General features: G+C 35.3%; 1 long non-coding RNA gene across 1 annotated transcript in view; it reads left to right on the forward strand.

Annotated features, from left to right (window-relative positions):
- Positions 1 to 17116, forward strand: part of LOC148953842 (uncharacterized) — a 49138-nt gene extending 32022 nt beyond the window's left edge. The window contains exons 2-3 of the long non-coding RNA XR_016141555.1: positions 9652 to 9798; positions 16776 to 17116. This is a non-coding gene — a long non-coding RNA (uncharacterized LOC148953842). The remainder of the gene's footprint in view (positions 1 to 9651; positions 9799 to 16775) is intronic.
- Positions 17117 to 22441: the final 5325 nt, after the last annotated feature.

Below are 22441 nucleotides of genomic sequence, written 5' to 3' on the forward strand. Positions count from 1 at the left end.
AATGTAACATTGACAAGGTAAACCACGACAAAACACTACTGAAATATTCCAACTCTTGCGTTTCAAGGAAAAAAAAAACCTAAAATGAATTTTGAAACATCAAGAGAATGTAACAATGACAAGGTAAACCATGACAAAACACTACTGAAATATTCCAACTCTTACATTTCAACGAAAAAAATCCAAACGGAACTTTGAAACATCAAGAGAATGTAACAGTGACAAGGTAAACCACGACAAAACACTACTGAAATAGGCCAACTCTTACATTTCAACGAATGTAATCCAAAATGAACTTTGAAACATCAAAAGACTGTAACAGTGACCAGGTAAACCACGACAAAATACTAATGAAATATTCCAACTCTTACATTTCAAGAAAAAAAATCTAAAAAAAACTTTGAAACTTCAAGAGTATGTAACAGTGACAAGGTAAACCACAACAAAACAGTACTGAAATAATCCAACTCTTACATTTCAATGAAAAAAATCCAAAATGAACTTTGAAACATCAAGAGAATGTAACAGTGAGAAGGTAAACCACGAGAAAATACTACCGCAATAATCCAACTCTTATATTTCAAGGAAAAAAATCAAAAATGAACTGTGAAACATCAAAAGGATGTAACAGTGACAAGGTAAACCACGACAAAATCCTACTTAGATATTCCAACTTTTATATTTCAATTAAAAAAAAAATCCAAAATGAACTTTGAAACATCAAGAGAATGTAACAGTTACAATTCCAGCTATTACATTTCACCGAAAAAAAAAATCCAAAATGAACATTGAAACATCAAGAGAATGTAACAGTGACAATTCCAACTCTTACATTTCAACGAAAAAAAAATCCAAAATTAAATTTGAAACATCCAGAGAATGTAACAGTGACAAGGTAAACCACGACAAACACTACTGAAATATTCCATCTCTTACATTTCAACGAAAAAAAAAATCCAAAATGAACTTTGAAACATCAAGAGAATGTAACAGTAACAAGGTAAACTACGACAAACACTACTGAAATATTCCAAATCTTACATTTCAACGAAACAAAAAAACACAAAATGAACTTTGAAACATCAAGAGAATGTAACAGTTACATGGTAATACATTAAAAAACACTACTTAAATATTCCAACTCTTGTATTACAACAAAAAAAATCCGAAATGAACTTTGAAACATCAAGAGAATGTAAAAATAACATGGTAAACCATGAATAATCACTACTGAAATATTCCAACTCTTACATTTCAACGAAAAAATCAAAATGAACTTTGAAACATCAAGAGAATGTAACAGTGACAAGGTAAACCACGACAAAATAGTACTGAAATAATCCAACTCTTACATTTCAACGAAAAGATCAAAATGAACTTTAAAACATCAAGAGAAAGTAACAGTGACAAGGTAACAGTGACTTCTGTGTCTTAAGCATGCAAAAACAGTATTAAAAAATGGAGGGGGGTATAAAAAATTCGGTGGGGAGGGGGCCCTTCGGAAGACCTTCTGTGTCTCAAGCGGGCAAAAAAAGGGCAAAAAATGGGGGGGGGGGGCAAAAAAGTTCGGGGGTTCTTGGGGGATTGGGTTGGGGACCATACAACACTGTTCAAATGGAACTTGTGTATTATAATGACCACAGAGTTTCACCCCAAATCATCCTCTAAAATGTCTCAAACTGTTTCACCCAAAAAAACCCTTAAAATGTTAATTAATTTGTTTTCGCCCAAATAATAACCTAAAAGTAATTTCAGAATGTTCCTTTGTTTCGGCATCCCTGCGATGTCACATTTGAAATTTCCAGGAAACCATTTCCCGCGTAAAATATATTCAATCTGTCTTGATCTCTTTTGAATTTCTGAAAAAAATCTAAGGTGTTACTAGTTACACTATTATGGCTTCGATAGAATATTAATTTATCTCTCAGACCTAAAGACTAGAGAAGCCATATTGTTTCTCAATTCCCCTTGTGTTACATTACAATTCCCCGTCAGATTATGCAAATCAATCTCCCAGAAACCTAGTCCCCTTCTTGGATCAATAAACTTACAAACATCCCTCTGATTATGTAACCAATTTCCCAGAAATCTGTCCCCTTCGTGGATCAATAATCTGACTCTGACGTCACTCAGCCTTGGAGTTATTAGACTTAGAAACATCCCCTGATTGACCTTGAAAAAGGTGTCATTGAATCTGTCCTGTTAGACTCAATTATAGATGGCAGCACACGGTCCCCCCTGGAGTAATACCTAGATCCGTACTAATACTACGCATTATTATCAGAATACTACTGATTAATACTACTAATACTACCACCACTACTACTATTAATACTACTGCCACTCCAACTACTACTTCTGTTGCGACTAATAAGGGTAAGAGTATTAAAATGAAAATTTTAGGAAATGTTGAGGTGAAGTTGATCTAGATCAAAGCACACTATGGTGAGGACATACTGGACATATTTACAAATGAACTTACTTGCTTACTTACTGGTAGTTCCTGATCATTTTCAGTTTGACTCGGCTATTTATTGCAATTTCTGCTCGGTTTTGGGTTTCGTTTTTTTACTGATGGCAATTTGTGGTAGTTTCACACGTGGAAAATTGTTTTACTTTATTTTTGCTCATTTTTAGTTTAATGTAGCTCTTTACTTATCTTTGAATTAGTTCTTTTGTGAATTTTTTTAATTAATTATTATAAAAACCAATTGCTATATAGTACAACCTGTTAGTGAAACTCCTTTTTTTGAGTTTTGGTAACTGTTAGGACGAGTTGCTTCTTATATGCTGTTTATCACCGTGAAGTATTTAAAATATTAAAATTAAACTTAAAACCTAGTATTTCCACTCGGATTTCAATAAAAGAAAATTTTCAGGTAGCACTCGCTTTCTCACTCCTCGAAAATTCCCTAGTGGGGTAGCCTTTCCTCCTTTTGTGCATGTAAATATGTAAACGTAATCTTTTATGCTACAAAAAAAATATGTTCCCACAATAAGAAGGAAGCTCTTCCATGACACCGCCCCTACCCAGGCTCAGTTGAAATGAATGCCGATTAGATATTAATTTATATCCCCTCCCCCAAACGGTCCTCCAAATTTATCAGAAGGTTCTGAAAAAATTTACTTATCCCGAAGTGTGGCGTAAACTTTACTGTTTGAAGCATCAGCCAAAAACCTAGACAATAGCTCACTGCCGCTCCTAAATATTAGCTTATACGAAATTATACGTCACTGTCCATGATGCTGTCAAACATCAAATGAATCAACTCATTTTAAAATCTTATGCTGAAAAGGTCAGTTTATAGTTTTTTGGTAAATTTAAATCGATCGGCTATCTCAAAAGTTTCAATCAACAGGATCATGGTCCTTTTGGGGGGAAGGAATCGAAACTTTAGTTTTGTGCCCAAAAATGCCAGAAAACCCTACTTTGATATGACTACTATGTATTTTTGCCACTAACAAAGGGTAATAGAACTTTAAGTTTCCGTTCGAATGACTCTTCTCCAGAATTTCCAGGGCAATGGGTTCTATACGATCACTTCTAGGGAAAAACAGAGAAATAAAAATAATTATTCTTGATTTTCCTTACTTTTCTTACTTTCAGTTCGTAACCACGACCTGTTAAAAACTTACAATAACTCTGTTTGCCTGCACTTTGTCTAGTTTGTTGTTTATTATTAGGAGAATATAAATATAACGCATGGCTAAGCATCAGACTTGTACAATGTAGTAAATTCACCCCCTAAGAGGCCTATATGAAAGCTTTTAGTTAAGATGACCTTTTTTTGTATGTCTTCTCTGTTAAAAGAATTCTCCTAAATTATTTGATCAAACGCAGTAAGATAATTATTCCATTTAAAAGATATCTTTCGAAAGTTTGAAAGTTAGTTAATATTATAGCTTATGCACCCATGCTAAGAAAAATAAGCAAGATGACACGGGGTTCTTTTATGTAGCAATAATTTTATATAGAAGTTTTGAAACTAGGGAAACAAAAGTCTTTTGAGTGGTACCCTTTTGGAAAATAAAAGGAAATGACAAAAGTTTTTAAGTGAAAACGTTGAGCATAAAGTTTATTCCTTCTGTAAGAAATTAGTTTTGCCAGAGAATGCGATAGAAAACAGTCCCACTAAAATAGTTAAAAGACATATAAAATGAAAATGAGTTAAGTGTTAATAAAACAAGATAACAAGAAAAAATGAGAAAATCATAAATAGCTCTTTAAACTTTCCTCCCGACTTTCATTCAGCCGATACTTAAAGTATGTTTCATACAATGTCAATTAAAGCATTCTTCTTTTCCTCTTAAATCAGTTGCTTTCCTCTTATATCAGTTCTGTGGAAACTGCTGAAGCACATATAACAGCGGTTAGATTTAGCCTATAAATACATTCTAAGACCACACTGGCTATATATTACGTATAAAACAAAGACATGTAAGAACACAATAAATGAAAAATAAAATCAAAGAAAAAACTCGTTTCTGATACTGGTTTTGCCAGCAAGTAGCAAACTATGAAAACAAAAAGAAGCAAATATTTTGACAAAGACCTCCGCCAAGTCGTCCTAAAAAAAAAGTGATCAGAAAAAGCAAAGATAAAATCTAACCTTTTGAAGTGAACTCTACAAGACGAAAAAAACACTGAATAAAAAAAAAACAGCCATTTGGATTGGACAAATATTCTTTGCTTAGCAATAAATTTTGCCTGTCTGCAACCTTGATTTTCATTAGCTATGTGGACAGGCTGTCTTAAATTAGACTTGGGGGAAATATTGATTGAATATTTTAATCTTAAATTATTAGCCTATATCTACGTTACGTATAACTCCTACAATTCCTCACAAATATAGTTCCTGCACAAGTCAATTTCACTCAACGAAACTCCCTATAGCCAAACCAATCTCGAGCGAGTTCAGCTTGACCCACACATTACTTTATACCCAACCAACCAGTTACCTACCGAAAGGCTCCATCCCTAGTCTAACCGGCTATGTACCGTAAGGCCTACCAGTTACATACTTACCCCATCTCCTATGAGGTACTCCTACATTCAAGATATAAAGCAAAACCTGAGAAGTCGGCGCTGATCCACCTATAAACGATAAGAGCCTTATTGTTTGCAAAATACACAAATTACAAAAAAAAAAAATAGAATTAAAAAGAACAGTGCTAGCTGGAACAAATCCATAATACCAATGACGTGTGCCACCTCTTCATCTGTTTAGGGGTACCTATAGGGGAAAAATACTTTTAAAGTTTTTACATAATGTCTATACTTTTTTAGGATCTACAGATATCACACTTTTCTGCAAACAGCATTGGAATGTTCTGGGTCATTGCACTTGTATACATTTCTTGGACTATTTAAACTGCCCACGTCTTCAGAACTCAACATTAGTTCTTGCAGCTTTGATTTTGCCTGAAATTTTTTTACTCCATTAATTCCTCATCCCCAAGAATAGAATCCTGCATTTTTTTAGGGGGGGGGAGGGAATTGGAAACATTAGTAGATTCGTCTCTTCTTGAATAACGAGTCCCATTACAATAGCCTTTTACAACCAAAAATCTATTTCCTGGGGATCGGGTCCAGCATGGATAGATGAAAAAAGACACCAAAAAGTAAGTTAATTAAAGGGCAAATATAATAAGTTACAAACAAACTCGTATGGATTTTAAGCCCCTGGGAAGGCTATGGGCATAAACTCCTGCCCGTCCTATCCCTTCGCATTTGGCAGCCCCTATATTTGAAACAAAACGAATTGAATTTAGTTCTATACCTCACGTAAATTATTCACCACCTTCCTTTATCTGCCTGTTTTATAAATTCCAGAACAAAATATTATAGTCATTGTGGGACAAAACTGCATCTAACTTATGCGTGATAGTCTCTAGCGTTTTATCAGCTTAAAAAGTTCATAAACCTTTTTATAAAATTGTATTACTAGAATTGAAAACCTCATTTAAATTAGCAAACAAAAATAATAACTATTAGGCACTCTTCTCCTTCATATTTTGGAAGTCCCAAGAAAAAAGATTTGAGTGGATGAAAATAAAAAAAAATAATAGTAATAATAAAAAAAAATGTCTTAATGGATAGAGTGCTTTCGAATATGTCATTTTTACCCTAAGGTAATCATCAGCCATGTTGCGCAGTACTTACTGCCTGTATTTCCAGAGGGACCAGGCGTTTCTGCCTCACTCGGCATCCGAACGAAGCTTCTGAATGAGGGTTTTCCATTATAGCTGGTCTTCTGCCAACTCTTCGATGAACTTCAGACGTGGTTTGTCTCATTTGTGACCAAATTTACGGAAATCCCCATCAGGCTCCTGGTCTTGCCTAAAGAGCGACTAACAATCTTAAAATTTTCCTTCTTTTCTTTTACGCCATATTGATAAGGGTTCAACCAGAAGTATATGTTTAATGAGGTGTTTATAGGGACAACGCAAAACATGTCCAAGTCAGCGGAGCCGGCGGAGCTTGATGACGCTTGAGATTTTGTCGACGTGTAAACAATGTCACTGGATATTGTCATTTGAAGTCTTATCTGACGTCCGGAAGCGCAAAATTGAACGTAGGCAACGGTGCTTAAAAGCCTCTAGACCATATTCGTCAGCTACTTTGACGGGCCACGATCCAACGCAACAGAGTAGAACTGCCTTCGCTGTTGACTTATATATGCTTATCTTTGTTCGTAAGCTAATTTCTTGACGGATCCAGAGATGTTCACGAAACTGAGAGAAAACTACTAGAGCTCTATATATTCTTCTGTTAAACTCTTGATCACATACTTCCTTCAAACCAAACTCAGATACCATCGATAAACGAAACTGTCAACCTTTTCAAACGGGAGATCGAACAATGACGACTCTTGCCCATGGACTCTAACTCAGGATACACATCCTACATGAAAAACTTCCAACATGTTAGCGAATTCTTGTTGTATGCCATCTTCAAGGATAATATTCCACGAGGATTCTTATACAACTGGATCAAAGGCGGCAATATAGTCTATGAAAATGTTAATAAGTAGGAAGTTTTAATTTTGTATATTTGTATGGTCAAGCGGAAGACGAAAATCTGATCGAAGAGTAGTATCCTATCCATGGTTTCCACAACGCCCATAGCAGATTCCCATAGGATTTCCACAACACTGATAGCAGATTCCCATAGAATTTCCTCAACACAGAGGATTCTCGTGACGCCATGGAAGACACATCCCTGTTTTAAAATGACCATCTGTAATATATGGATGACGCAATCTTGCTTCAGTATTAGAAAACCCATGATTCTCCTTTAAAACTCAAGGGGAAATCCTTCAAGGGGGTCCTTTACCCCAAGATTGTTCTTTAAAAAGCCTAAACTTCCATTTAAAACTAGTGAGGACTTGTTTACCCCTTTATTCTCCTTTAAAATCCAAGGGGAAAACGTGTGGAGGCTTCTTAACCCTAAGATTGTTCTCTAAAAACCTACACTTTCTTTTAAAAACTTATATTACCCCAAAGAACTCCGCTAAAAAAACAACTTCTTTCTCTTTAAAAACAAGAAAACCTAAGGATTTCTTTATTCTAAGAATTTCATTTAAAAACCAATGAGGGAAGGACTGTTTCACCCCAAGAATTTCCATTTAAAAACCTTTCTATATCTTTAGAAAACCTACATTTCCATTTAAAAAATCTCTTTTCTCATTAGAAAACATAAATTTCCTTTTTAAAAACCTATATTAACCTAAGATTTTCCTTGAAAACCAATAATAGCCTAATATTTCCCAATATATCAGGTGGCCATTTCAGTATCATTTTTAATGTGGAGAACTATCGATTTCTACCGGTCAACAGATTCTTGGAAATCCATTTCCCCTCGCCAGTTCCTCGAAAAACAGTTGCTAGTATTGGTAAGTATACAACATTCAATTCATTTGGAAACCATGCAATTCATTTGTGTCAGGGGTGTTATAAATGGACAATAGAAAGGGAAATTTTTCCTCAGTCTTATTCTGGATTTTGAACACAACACACCTTTTCTACAAAAAGGCGGATGTGTCCTAATACCAAGAAGTAAGTCTGTTTCCCTATTGGAAATTTCTCCATCTCCAATTTCCTTATATGTTTTTGCTAATCGAAAGGAAGCCAGAAAGCCTTTTTTTTCTATATCCGCTCCCACACCATTAATATGACAATATTCATTCTTCGGCTAGTATAATTGTCTACATGAATTTAGCATTTTCAAACCCTCTTCGCCCCACCCCCACTGAAAAAATTATCTTATTTTATTGCATCAAATATATGATTTTTTTGTTTGCTTTTTCAATGTACAATATCTGTATCATAGCAGCTTGCTACACAATTAACACCCATCAACTATTTGGCATACGCATTAATCACCATATGTCTCCCTTTTTTACGTTAACTCTTAATAACCGTGAATAGCTCGATTAAACCTGACTTTAAAATTTCCATAAACAGGTAAATGGGGTTAAAACCTTAATTATTTCGTGCCGCTAGAAGTTCACCCTAGTGTTACCTCTTTATCTGGTAAATCCTCTAAATTAGCGCTTAAGCCTTGCAAATGGTTTCACAAGAATTTTGTTTTTTCTCATCAAATTGAGGGTATATTTTTCTAGACTAATTTTTTTCATTTCTAAAGGGGGGGGGTGTTGGTGTTAGTTCTGATTAATATTTCCATACGGAAAATGTGATTGCTTCCCTTTTGAGCAGTCAGTGTTATTTGGGGAAGGAGAGCGGGGACCGTCTGTAGGGTAAAAGGTCGCTTCTAACATCTGGTTTGTAAGGTAAAACAAACTGCCTCTTCACATGAAATGTAACTTATTAATGAAAGTGGATGGATTCATTAAGCAAATTTGCACCCGTTTGAAAAAAAATAATGTGCCCCCCCCCCCCTACATAATTCCGAAGTTTAGTGATTGTCTGGTTAATTTTTTCTCGCAAGTTCTAGCTTAGCTGTCTTAGCTTAGCTGTCATCTAGCTTAGCTGAAAGGGTTTACATACTTGAACTGAGAAGGTATTTTGAGGCAAATATTTTATCATTCTTTAAATAAATACGGTGCAAATAATGGCATATTTTTAAAGCTTTACTTTAAGCTTAGACTACCTGCATATAAAGTTGAGCATGAGAGGGGAAGGTTTTCTGGCAATGATAAAGAATGGAGGACGTGTTTAAATACTTAAACATTTACAGCTATATTATTTCAAGAATAAGAGCAAACAAAATTTAATTGAGAAATAGAAAATACTAAGAAAGATTATTTGATTAGTTGAATTCTATACCTTCTTTTGAATTGCAAGTGCCGCCTTAGCTTTGATATAAAAGGGTAGGATGCAATGAAATGAATTCAAGAGGGTTTTTTTGGAAAAAAAATATTGGAAAGTACTGTGATAGCCCCTGTATTAAAGTTATTGGAAATATAGTTAATGGAAAGTATAGTATGACCTTGTATCAATACATGGCTCCCATCTATGGGACCCCTCCGTTAAGGCAAGGTAGGGTTATTTTTTGTGATAAACTAAAATCCAAGAAGGTTATTTGAGAGCTCCTTATTTGAAGGACCTAGTGTTGAAAATTTATAACAATCATCTTCTCGCAGCTGAGAAAGCATGTAGGAGTAAGAATTTTTTTTATTCTTTTTTCAGGTCACCAATCATGACTTCGAAATCATAATTGATGATCACCTCTCTAACCTCCTAGGAGCTGCACCAGAGGACAGTGACAGCTCCAATGAACTACCGGCATGGGCACACATTTTGCTTGAGATCTGGCCAGAGAAAACCTCTCCCTCGGTAAGACTCTTTAAAACATAAGCTTTAAAATTCTTCCAACTAGTAAATTATTAACTGCTAGTGAGGGGTTTTTCACTGCTAGTGAGGGATCAACCCCTTTGAAAACTTGTTACGTTTATAGCTAGTAATGTGGGCCCAAAGGGTCCATCTATGCATGTTATACCTCTAATAGGGTCATAATACAACCGAAGGGCTCCTATGGAGGGACAATTAAATTTATATCCATTATTGTGGGTGTATGACTCCAAAGGGTCACATTGTCCATCTAAAGTTATTAAATACTAGTGAGATCCTTGTAGCTCATTCTTAACTTTACTATTCTCTTTTCAGAGGATGATGTGTTCCAGCGAGCTAAGAAGCTCATATTATTTCTTAGATTCATATCTAAAAAATAAATACCAGCATTTCCGTCTACACCAGGGGCATATATCTAGTATGTACTGTTGTTGCCACCCCAATTATGTGAGACTTCGTGTACGCCTCCAAAAGAAAATTGAAACCAAGGGGTATTTAATTTCGGGGTGAGTCCGCTTAGTATAGAGTCCCCTGACATTGATTTAGACAGTAATTTGAGGGATCCTGGCCTCAGCAGTGAATTTTTCAATAATATTTTCAAACAAGTGCCAGTAAGGGAGGCCGAGAGGGTGCTAAAAGTGCCCATCTCTTACAGTGATATGGGAACAAAGTGATGCCGGCTCATCCCCTGTATTACCAGAGTTCTATTTAGCTAATACTACTTTGCGCAATATCCATGTTTTTAGGCCTGGGTTAGGGGATCCCTTCAACACTTTTACAAGTGGTGGTATTAATACGGATCCAGTTGAAATTGTCTACTCCTAAGTCAGCAAGATTCGAGCGCTACATCTAAACCACATTCGGGAGGCGGGGGTAGGGACACAATTAAAGCATACATCACAATTAAAATAAATATTTTAAATGCAAGGACGGGGGATTTCCACAAGCATTATCTGCAAACGGCGATGCGAACACTTTACCCTGAATTGCACAGTTTTGAGAGTGTTTCTTCGGACTGAGTGGGAAATACTTTTAATAGAATTGAGGGTTGTAATGAAAATGGGAGCGGGCTGGTTGTTTTATTAATTGAAAAATTAGAACTTAATATCACAATGTTTAAAAAGGAATTTGTTTTAATAGGTGGGAGGGGGAAGGGGGTGATAAATATAACGAGAATTTGAGGGCTTGTGGGTTCTACAACATTTTCGTTTCAATACGGGCTTAGAGTGTTTCAAGTATTGAATATTTGTTGCTGGCCACAAAACTCGCTTCAATGATGCTAGTAAGACACATTTGGAAGGTCTGGCGGTTAATGGGGGTGAGGCGGGGGCATAATTTCCTAAATTATATTTTAGTGGTTCAAAAGGGCATTATCCTGTAACATTTAAGGGGATTGAAATTTTTGAAAGGGAAAATGATCATTTAAAGATTGGAGTTACAGTGTTACACTACGACAGGGTGTAGGAAGAGGAGGAACTTAAAGATAAAAAGAGTGTTTTATGTTCAGTGAGGGTTCCATCCACTGAGTAAGTGAAACAATGGGTATAGCTTCTCTACGAGCCTGCCAAAGAAACTGATTCAATTGGATATTTCTTTCCTATTATAAATTTTAGAAGGTTTTTAAGTCGGGGGTTAAGCAAACTACACGCTATTACTGTCCAATGTGTTTTTCTAGATTAAAAAACAACAACTTAAAATGAAAAATAAGTTGAAACAATGCTAGCGTCATGGGTACCAATCAGTGGAAACAGTTTCGGGTGACAGTACCACCTGGTGTTTCAAAAAATTTCAGAACATGCTCCTGCAGAGCGACAAGTTTTCATTAGACATCGACGTTAAATTCATGGATGTGTGCGATTCATCGAATTTGAATCGTGTCAAAGAAAATGAATCCATTGTAATCTCTTTTGCCCACACATGAAGGGACTCAAGTAATGCCATGCAATTGGTAGATGTAATTGAGACATTGAGTGGGGAAGATTGTGTAGGCACAGCTATAGTTGCACTTATTAAAAAAGCTATTAAAAAATATCACGGCTGCATAACACACATTATCAAATGATTCTATCACCAGAAGACGAGTTGGCTATTGAAAATAAATATATATGTTAGGTTTGCAAGAAAAAAGTTGTTGAGGGTAGTGGGGATGCGAAAGTCCATGACCCTGATCATTTAGGTGCTAATATTCAATCGGGAGGAAGTAACTTTCCGGGGTTTCTCACAAATCGTGTAATGTAAATGTTAAGCAGCAATGCTCTCTACCGGGTTACATGCACAATTCCAACTGCGATTTTAAATTCAGATTACCAGCATTGGCAAGTTTGCAGATAGGTGAAGTTGTAGATGGCGCATGACAAGATGTTTCTCTTTTTATATAACCTCATACCCAAACCCTCTGAGAAGCTACTAGTCTTAGATTTCCAACGGAAAATTATTGATAATGGTAATACATGCTTGAATAAAATCGTTTTTTTTATTTCTATAGTTTTTTCCCCAAATTTTTAAGTCAGCTCATTCAAGTACAAAAATGTGACGATTTTAATAGCTTCCCTCTCCTTAAACAACCCTTTCTAGATGATAAGATGTATTATTTATTACTGTATAAGGGCATGCACCCATACGAGTACTACAACTCCGCCTCGAGGCTACGTGAGGAAAAATTACCACCCATTGAATAGTTTTATGATTCACTTTGCAATCGTCAATATTCCACTGCCGATTATAAATTTGCTAAGAGGTTTTGGGCTAAAGGAAGGTGTAAAAATGGTTGGGACCATTATAAAATGTACCTGGCAAGTGATGTATGGACGTTGTTGCGTTTTGTCTGTAAACGTACGGACAAAATTTACAATAGATTTGGGTTAGATTTAGGGTATTATTTTTCAACTCTTTATCTGGTGATGGATTTAATTCTCAAAATAGTGAGGCAAAAATAGGTCTGATCACTGACGTTTATCGGTACTTACTTGTAGAGAGATCCATGCGGGGAGGGTATGATTTCCATGGGGATCGTATTCTTGAAACGACTGGAAAACACACGGATAAAAAGTCGAATGTGATTTCTTGGATATGGATTCCTTTTACCCGTTGGTAATGTGTCACTTTTATTCGCCGTGTGGGAATTACGAATGGCTGGACGATCCTTCCGCTCCAAATTTCCCCGGCATTTACATTGTTGAGGAAAATGGGCCAAAAGGTTGGTTTTTCGAAATTGATGGTGAAATACGTTTGGAACTTCATGATTCAGTTAAGGACTTACTTTTCTCGTCCCTAAATAGGCCGCTGCCTAGGGACTCTTTGAGTCCCTTTAATTAATTTTTGGTAGATGATGGGGGTATAAACTGGACACCTTCAAAAAAAATCTTTTTGCCAACCTTCATCAAAATATAATATAGTTGTACATCACTTTCTTTTGCGGTAGATGCTGGCCAACGGTTTTAAGATCACAAAAATTCATACAGCCCTCCGACTAGATCAAAAACCTTATATGAAGACATTTGTTGACACTTTTGTCAAGAAACGATCTGAAGCGAAAACCAGTCCGAAAAAGATATCTTCAAACTTATTTTTAATTCGGCCTTTGTTAAGATGTGCGAAAATGTGCGCAATAGAAGTCGTTGTAACGTTGGAACCAACCCAAAAGAATTTACCTGAATCATTGCAGATCCGAACTTCACATCGTTCACCATCATAGACTCCAATATTATCCTTTTAAATACAAAGAAAAGAATCATAAAGTTAAATAAAACACTGCCACTGGCAGTGCCAAGCTAGAAATAAAAAAAAAATCATGTTGGAGTTTTATTGCAATGTGCGTAAGTTCCAAAGGCCGGAGGAGGGCAACTTCAAGTTTATTATGGACATACTGACTCACTATTGTTGAAAGTTAAAACTAATAACTTGCTGTAAGATTTGGAAAATGGTAAACACGATAGCTCTCGAATGGACTACACCAACTGGAATGAGTCCATTTTTCCGGACCTAGTGAAGTGCCAGGCCCCAAATCAATTGTTAAAGTTAAAATCTGAGACAGGGAGCGACTTGGTATCCAAAGGTATGTTTGCTGGTCCGAAGGTTTACTGTTTGGAAACGCACAATAAGGGTACCAAACAAGTCAGCAAGGGGGTGCCTTCACACTATGTAAAATAAAATTTCAACATGAGTGTTTATAGGAACTGTATAGAGAATAATTTAGTTACCAGAGCGAAAGTCATAGCAATTTTCTCTTTAAAATGTGAAAACTCCACAGATCAAGCAGAAAAAATACCATGTTTAACATATCGGACAAAAGTCTATGTACGTGCGGACGGTTTGATGTTACTACCAAACGATCATTACCTTACTTCAGATCGAGACGCATGTGTAGAGTACAGACGGTGTCTCGGTCCGGAGAAAGCCCTTGAGCTGTTGGTTTTTTTTTCATGACTGGAGGGAGGGAGGGGGATTAGTCTGCAGCTCAGCAGTGTGTATTTCTTTGTTTTTTCTAATTATTTTCTAGTCATTTTTACATTTTTATATGTATATATTTTTGCGCAAATAGGTATTTTTAAAAGTGTTATATCATGTTTCCTCCTCACCCCCTCCCGGCCCCATCGCCGGCCCGACGGCCACCGTAGAAGCCACCCAAAGTGTTCAAACTCTCCTAAATGTTTATTTTGTGATTTGTAAATATATTTTTTTAAATTGTAGTGCATTTCATTTGATATTAAAAATTTGTAGTACATTTATTTACATTAAAGATAATGTATATTATATTTTTTGCCTAGTTATTCGAGAGATTGAGGTTAAGTTTGGTTAATTGTATATTGATATTGGAGGAGTGTGTATCAATCTATAACATCATTCACAACATTTCTTTTCGAACCATCAATGTTTAGTAAAACAACACTTTTAACAAAATTAATTCGAAATTGTGATAAAATGTTTTTAGAGAATCCAAAAATATCTATTATTGATATTGTGTGTGGCAAGAATCCTATGATAAAATAATGATTGTTGCACTAATAGAATCATACGAAAACCTGACGTGTTTAATAGTATTGCGCCAAACTCATGGTTGGTTATTGATTATTTAGCTGAATGTATTGAAGAATGGTCCCAGGAGATGCTGCAATTATTCACGGTCCGGTCCCATCATGAAAAAATTTCTTAGCTGTTGTTCTACATAATATTTTTCATCAGAGTAAACGTATAAGAGCACTTGCTTTGAATTTTACCTACTATATCATCTATAGGGTTGTTCGTGATTCAAGTTCTCTTATAAATCTATACAAAAAAGTCTACCCTGGCGAACCCAAATTTTTGCTCTCTAAGAACAATCAAGCTGCTAATAAACTTATGGATACATTTTATTTGATCTTAATCAAATACGCCCCAAGATTTACGTCTAGTCACTGATATTTTTGAAGATAAAGTTAATTTATATCTACCCTTGAATAGTGAAAAAAGTCATTAGTCGCCATCATGACGCTGAAGAACCTACAAAAAAACAGGCATTTATTTTCAGTGCTAGTTAATTCAAAACCATGGCTTAGGAAAGCTATACTCAAACACGGTAATCTATCTCATATCTGAACGTTGTTTAAATTTAACGGAAGGCAATGTTTAACTGTTAGAATGTGTTAGGCAACAGAAAGAGTAACATCGTTCACTTTTACGTGCCCTAGCTTGCTAAAATAACGAAAATAGTAAAAGAAAACGACTTGTTCAAACAGGTGGTAGTTTCTTTCCATTGTTACTGCTGATAATCTCCGGACTTGTAAACACTATTCTCTATAAATGGATAAACCCTATAAATTGACGGCAATTGAATTTGCTCTTTTACTAAAAGAGCACTTTGAAGATAATCTTGATGAATTTATTACCAATAAAACAATTGCCGGTGATGAAAAACTAATGTTGCTTTAAAATGCCCTTCGGTCTGTCAATAAACATAAACTTTACCGTGAAAGACCACTAAATGTAAAAGTCTTTGAGCAAACTTCTGAAAGTACTGGAAGTTCTGAATTTTTGAAAAAGTCAAAAAAAGAAGAATAAAATGTATCTTTATTAACAAGTGTTGTAGACTTATTAACCCCATCCTATCGTGAGCAAAGTAAAAGACTCTTGACTTATCTCGCTGAAAATGAATAAATTGACGAGAAAAAGAATAAAGTTATAAATCAGGGTAAACCCTACAATTTAATTGATTTATTATCAGATTTAATTGCAAGTCATAAAACGATTCAAAGAATTTAGAAAAGTATCACGAGATATATTAAAAGATAGCACGCCAAGTAGGCCTGGTAAGGGTATTAAACGGGGGCGTCTTTCCACCTCATTTAGTATGCAAAATATTAGCAGTTGCTTCACACAGCAACTACGTTCAAAATGGATGAACTATTGAAATGGGGTTGTAAGAATATTGGAGAGTTCGGAAGTTTAAGTTTATTTTCCGTCCTTCTTTAGTTTCCAAAGTTTGTTTCATTTTCGTAAAATTTAACTCGAAGAGGTGTCAACTGGGGTTGGGATGGTACTTTCACTCACCACATTTTTTCGTCCCCCCTTATATTTTGAAAAATGTCTTTTTCTAAGCCTATCATACATAAACACCGAAGGAGTGCTTAAAAAATTCTGAAACCTTGCAATAATAATCAATATAAGCTTAGTTCCTAAGGAATTTCAACTTCAATTATTTATTTTATTCGCAAACTGAAATGATAATTGTTACCATTTGGTCCCCTCAGGATAAAAGAGATTCATTCCACTTACTATGGAAGTTCATAAACCAGTTTCTCTATCCATTCAGACACAACCGAACCTTAAATTTAACGCAGAGAATTCGGCTAACAGCATCCCTTGTACATTTTTCGTATCAGCAGCGTCCCGTTTCGACTGTGTCGGCTGGATAGCCGGCAGTGTCATGGCGCACTGATTCTGACGGCATGCCTGCTTCTGTAATTTTGTTTTTTTTTGCTTTGTAGGAGCACTGACAGAGGGTTGATCAGCACAAGGACTATTGACAACTCCTGACACCATCAAGGATCTGCAAATATTCATTGTGAAGTAACGAAAGCACACATGCTGTCTACCCAGGTCTTCGACTCGCGCCTATGTAGAAGCCCAGCGTTTTTCACAGCTAAGTCAAGGAAATAATAGAATATCTGCATGTACCATTTCTTGGACAGTAGGTCAGTTTGGTAAAGCTCTAGAAGCATATCAGACAAGTCTATGCCACCCATTGACTTGCTGCTCTCACGGACAACACATGGGCCATCTACCTCAACATGGCTATTAGTACTTCTATCCCACCTTTGACACTGGTCGACTGGAGCTACGGCAGAGTACGATTAGGCCACATGCATTGGTTCAATGTCGAACCATTTCACAATGGAGACTTCTGTGTGCCTCTCAAGCCTATAATCATAGCTTCAACACCCATTCTTTTTCAATGATGCATCACTTTCCAAAATTACACCTTTCTTACGATTATTCCTTATCGTCCCACATGATTCAATCCCATGATTGGTGCGTGAGGCATGAATAAGGTAAACATATGTGTAAAAAGTGTTGAAGTTTAGCTTGAAATTCATTCTCCGTGGCGCATTGTCAATCAGTTGAAGGACAAAATCAGTACCCAGCCCCAAAGGACTAGCCGGAACTGAACCTTTTCCTGTGTAGATTTTTAGGCCATAAACAATCCCGCTCACGTCCACGCTCATAAACACTTTTACACCCCATGAATGAGGCTTCTCTTTACAGTATTGTTTGAAACTTAGCCGGCCCCTGAAGTGAATCATCTGTTCGTCTACACTTTGTCTCTCCTCAGGCGGTATGATCTTTAGATCTCCCTAAGCACGTCATATATTGGTCTGATTTTGTGCAGCTTATCATGACCAGTTTGGCCAGATGGCACTGCTAAACTATAGTCATTGATATGAAAAAACCGTCGAATTGTCAAAAATCTGTTACGGCCCATAGCCTCTGCAGTTGGAGTGTATTGAATAGTGCGCTCCTAGTAAATCCCCATAACTGGTAGCTTTAAAATACTCATGAACATCTGTACTCAAAGGAACCGGTTCATTTTATGCTGGGTCAGCTTTAGGGCAATCCTAGCTTTTGTTTTTCTCGTTGCGTGCAGATTGGTTTGGTCCACTAATCGAGAAACCATACTATCCATGATAAAAGTTCCAGGTGTTATCACGGGGCTCAATCTCTCTTCTTAGCTACTTGTATTCTTTTGTGGCATCTTGATTTTTCCTTGATGTGGTGAGGACGGTTGCAGAGAAATAGGTGACGAGCCTTTCGATTGGATGGGAAACGATAGAGCTATGGTAGTTAGAAATGTAGTGACTCCTCCACAATCAAATTGGTCATCTGTACCCGTAAAAATTTCGACAGTCTTCTGTAGGATCGTCTAGCGGCTGAACAGGCTGTAGGGTGGCGTGTGTGAAGTTTTTACCAGGGGTTGGATTCCATAATGAATCAGACTCGTCGTCATCATCAGACATGATAGCCATCTTAGATTCGTTATCTGGTTGTAAAACCATCTCTGCAGCTCGCTCTTGGGTTACCTTCTCTCTTACACGTCTGTTCCTCTCCTTGAAAACATTTTCTTTCAGTTTTCTTTGTTTGGAGTTTTTGGCGGAATAAGAGAGGCTTGCTGGCGCTAGAAGAGAGAATTGTGATCAGTCCACGGGTGCATGGGTGCTTCTGCTTCGTCAAATTAAAACAATCAGAAGGAGGTGCTTCAGGAATAAAGAAAGTGAAGTAAAAGAAAGAATCTAGAGCACAATAAACCAGCAAAAGCAAAATAGTATAAGAGAAGCATATTCAAAAACTGCTCGTCTCAAAACCTAAAGTTACTATATGGTAAAAGAAAAAATCTAGAGCTCAATAAATAAAAAAAAAAAAAAATAGTATAAGAGATTTTAAATCTGTAACTTCGGAGGATTATGTACGCTATCTTAAAGCAGAAAACCCGATTTAAATATTTAAACTTAAGCAATTCGATTGTTTACACTGACAATGTTCATCCTTAATCAACAGAAGATTTTTATCAAGAGACATCAGTAAACAAAACTATTAGCATAACTGTTGAGAGTGAAGTAAAAGAAAGAATCTAGAGCACAATAAACCAGCAAAAACAAAATAGTATAAGAGAAGTATATTTAAAAACTACTCATCTCAAAACCTAAGGTTACCATATAGTAAAAGAAAGAATCTAGAGCTCAATAAATCAACAAATACAAAATAGTATAAGAGACGCAACTTCAAAATTACCCTTCTTCAAACCCAAGGTTACCATATGGTAACCGTTAAAAAAACACCGAAATGGGAGAGGAAGATAAAACTAAATACAATTCTTATAAATACAAGTTAAAAGTAGAAGAGGTAAAACAAGATAATAAAAAGTAGAAAAACTCAACGGCATATAATTCTTTTGATTATATAATTCTTTTGATATAATGATTTTTTTTTTAATGAGATTATAAACAAAAGAAGTTTAAGGAGCATTAATAACTCATTTCGGAGAATAGATATTTGAATTTCTATCTACAATTATGGACATTAACTTCTATGAGATTTTAAATCTGTAACTTCGGAAAACTATGTAAGCTATCTTCAAGCTGAAAACCCGATTTAAATATTTAAACTTAAGCAATTCGATTGTTTACACTGACCATCTTCATCATTAATCAACATAAGATTTTTATCATGAGACACCAGTGAACAAAACAATTAGCATAACTGTTGAGAGTGAAGTAAAAGAAAGAATCTAGAGCACAATTAACCAGCAAAAATAAAATAGTATAAGAGAAGCATATTTAAAAACTACTCATCTCAAAACCTATGGTTACCATATGATAATAGAAAGAATCTAGAGCTCAATAAATCAACAAAAAGAAAATAGTGTAAGAGACGCATCTTAAAAACTACCCGTCTTCAAACCCAAGGTTACCCTATGGTAAACGTTAAAAAACACCGAAATGGGGGAGGAAGATAAAACTAAATACGATTCTTATAAATACTAGTTAAAAGTAGAAGAAACGAAACAAAATAATAAAAAGTAGAAAAACTCAACGGCATATAATTCTTTTGATTATATAATTCTTTCTTTTTTTTAATGAGATTATAAACAAAAGAAGTTTAAGGAGCATTAATAAACATATTTCGGAGAATAGATATTTGAATTTCTATCTACAATTATGGACATTAACTTCTATGAGATTTTAAATCTGTAACTTCGGAAAACTATGTAAGCTATCTTCAAGCTGAAAACCCGATTTAAATATTTAAACTTAAGCAATTCGATTGTTTACACTGACAATCTTCATCATTAATCAACATAAGATTTTTATCAATAGACACCAGTAAACAAAACTATTAGCATAACTGTTGAGAGTGAAGTAAAAGAAAGAATATAGAGCACAATAAACCAGCAAAAACAAAATAGTCTAAGAGAAGCATATTAAAAAACTACTCATCTCAAAACCTAAGGTTACCATGTGGTAAAAGAAAGAATCTAGAGCTCAATAAATCAACAAAAACAAAGTAGTGTAAGAGATGCATCTTAAAAACGACCCGTCTCCAAACCCAAGGTTACCATATGGTAACCGTTAAAAAACACCGAAATGGGGGAGGAAGATAAAACTAAATGCGATTCTTATAAATACAAGTTAAAATTAGAAGAAGCAAAAAAAAAATAAAAAGTTGAAAAACTCAACGGCATATAATTCTTTTGATTATATAATTTTTTTTTTTTAATGAGATTATAAACAAAAGAAGTTTAAGGAGCATTAATAACTCATTTCGGAGAAGAGATATTTGAATTTCTATCAACAATTATGGATATTAACTTCTATGAGATTTTAAATCTGTAACTTCGGAAAATTATGTAAGCTATCTTCAAGCTGAAAACCCGATTTAAATATTTAAACTTAAGCAATTCGATTGTTTACACTGACAATCTTCATCATTAATCAACATAAGATTTTTATCAAGAGACACCAGTAAACAAAACTATTAGCATAACTGTTGAGAGTGAAGTAAAAGAAAGAATATAGAGCACAATAAACCATCAAAAACAAAATAGTCTAAGAGAAACATATTAAAAAACTACCCGTCTCAAATTCCAAGGTTACCATATGGTAACCGTTAAAAAAAACACAGAAATGGGGGAGGAAGACAAAACTAATTACGATTCTTATAAATACAAGTTAAAAGTAGAAGAAGGAAAACAAGACAATTAAAACTAGAAAAACTCACCTGCATCGTTTTCATCATCGCTGTCAAAATCAGCTAATTTTCGCTTTTTAGGCATGGCAAAAAACTGCTCTGTTCACTGATCAACTGACGACTTACAGAGCCATCTAAGTGAGTAAAAGGTATCGCAACACGAAGGGATGAACTTGTGCTATCTGAAGGTCTTAACTTCGAAAGCGGTATCTGAACTACAAGAGACAGTAGGTACATGGAAGGAACGGTTACCTAATGGTTGCCTACGGCATGAAAGGGCTAAAAACAAACTGCCTCCCTCGAAATTTTTAAAAATATATTTTTACCCCCCTCCGACACATTTCCATAAATTAACATCATTGTTTGATACAATATGCTTAAAACTATCACAAGGAAGAGTGATTAGCCATATTCCGAAATTAGTAGATGTCCTGAAAATCGTAGTGCATAAGCTTATATAATTCTTTTGATATAATGATCTTTTTTTTTAAAGGGGATTATAAACAAAAGAAGTTTAAGGAGCATTAATAATCCATTTTGGAGAATAGATATTTGAATTTCTATATACAATTATGGACATTAACTTCTATGAGATTTTAAATCTATAGCTTCCGAAAATTAAGTAAGCTATCCATGGGCACCCATATGGGGGGGCAGGGGGGGGGGGGGGGGTTCCCGCCCCCCCCCCTGGATGAATGATGTTGCCTTATTTTTATATTTTTGTTCTGAGATTTCTATTATATAGCATTAAAAATGCCAGTTAGACGAGGTTTACCCCCCCCCGTCCCCTGGAATTCAGCTTATGGGTGCCCATGAAGCTATCTTCAAGCTGAAAAAACCGATTTAAATATTTAAACTCAAGCAATTTGATTGTTTACACTGACAATCTTCATCATTAATCAACATAAGATTTTTATCAAGAGACATCAGTGAACAAAACTATTAGCATAACTGTTTTAGAAAGTTACTATCTTAATTCCTTCTTTCTAGCCAAATCTATTATGCCACATGTTAAAATGCTTTAGCAAATAGCACATCAAATATTTTGACAGACACCTGATAAATTAATTGTGTATTCAAGTCCCACTATGCTTCCGAGGCTGACAAGGAGGCTACAAGTTTTCTATCTCATTAAAAAAAACACAAAGAAGAAAACGTTGTTTTAAAACCTAAGTGAATGGAAATAAAGCCATTTAAAAGGTCAACAATAAATATGTATATACGATACCTTTTCTAAAACTTGTTTCCAAAATAAGCTAAAAATATTTTAATTTTTTTCTCAAGAATTAATGAATATAAGTGAAACCAAGTAGTGCAAAATGGATTTGGCTTTACAAAGCACAAAATATAAAATTGACATAGCTTAATTTATAAATGGATAAATGAAAAAAGTTGGTGAATTGAGGAAAAC

This window comes from Artemia sp. Qi Xiang Cuo, chromosome 3 (assembly GCF_049724085.1).
Source record: "Artemia sp. Qi Xiang Cuo chromosome 3, ASM4972408v1, whole genome shotgun sequence".
Taxonomy (NCBI): domain Eukaryota; kingdom Metazoa; phylum Arthropoda; class Branchiopoda; order Anostraca; family Artemiidae; genus Artemia; species Artemia sp. Qi Xiang Cuo.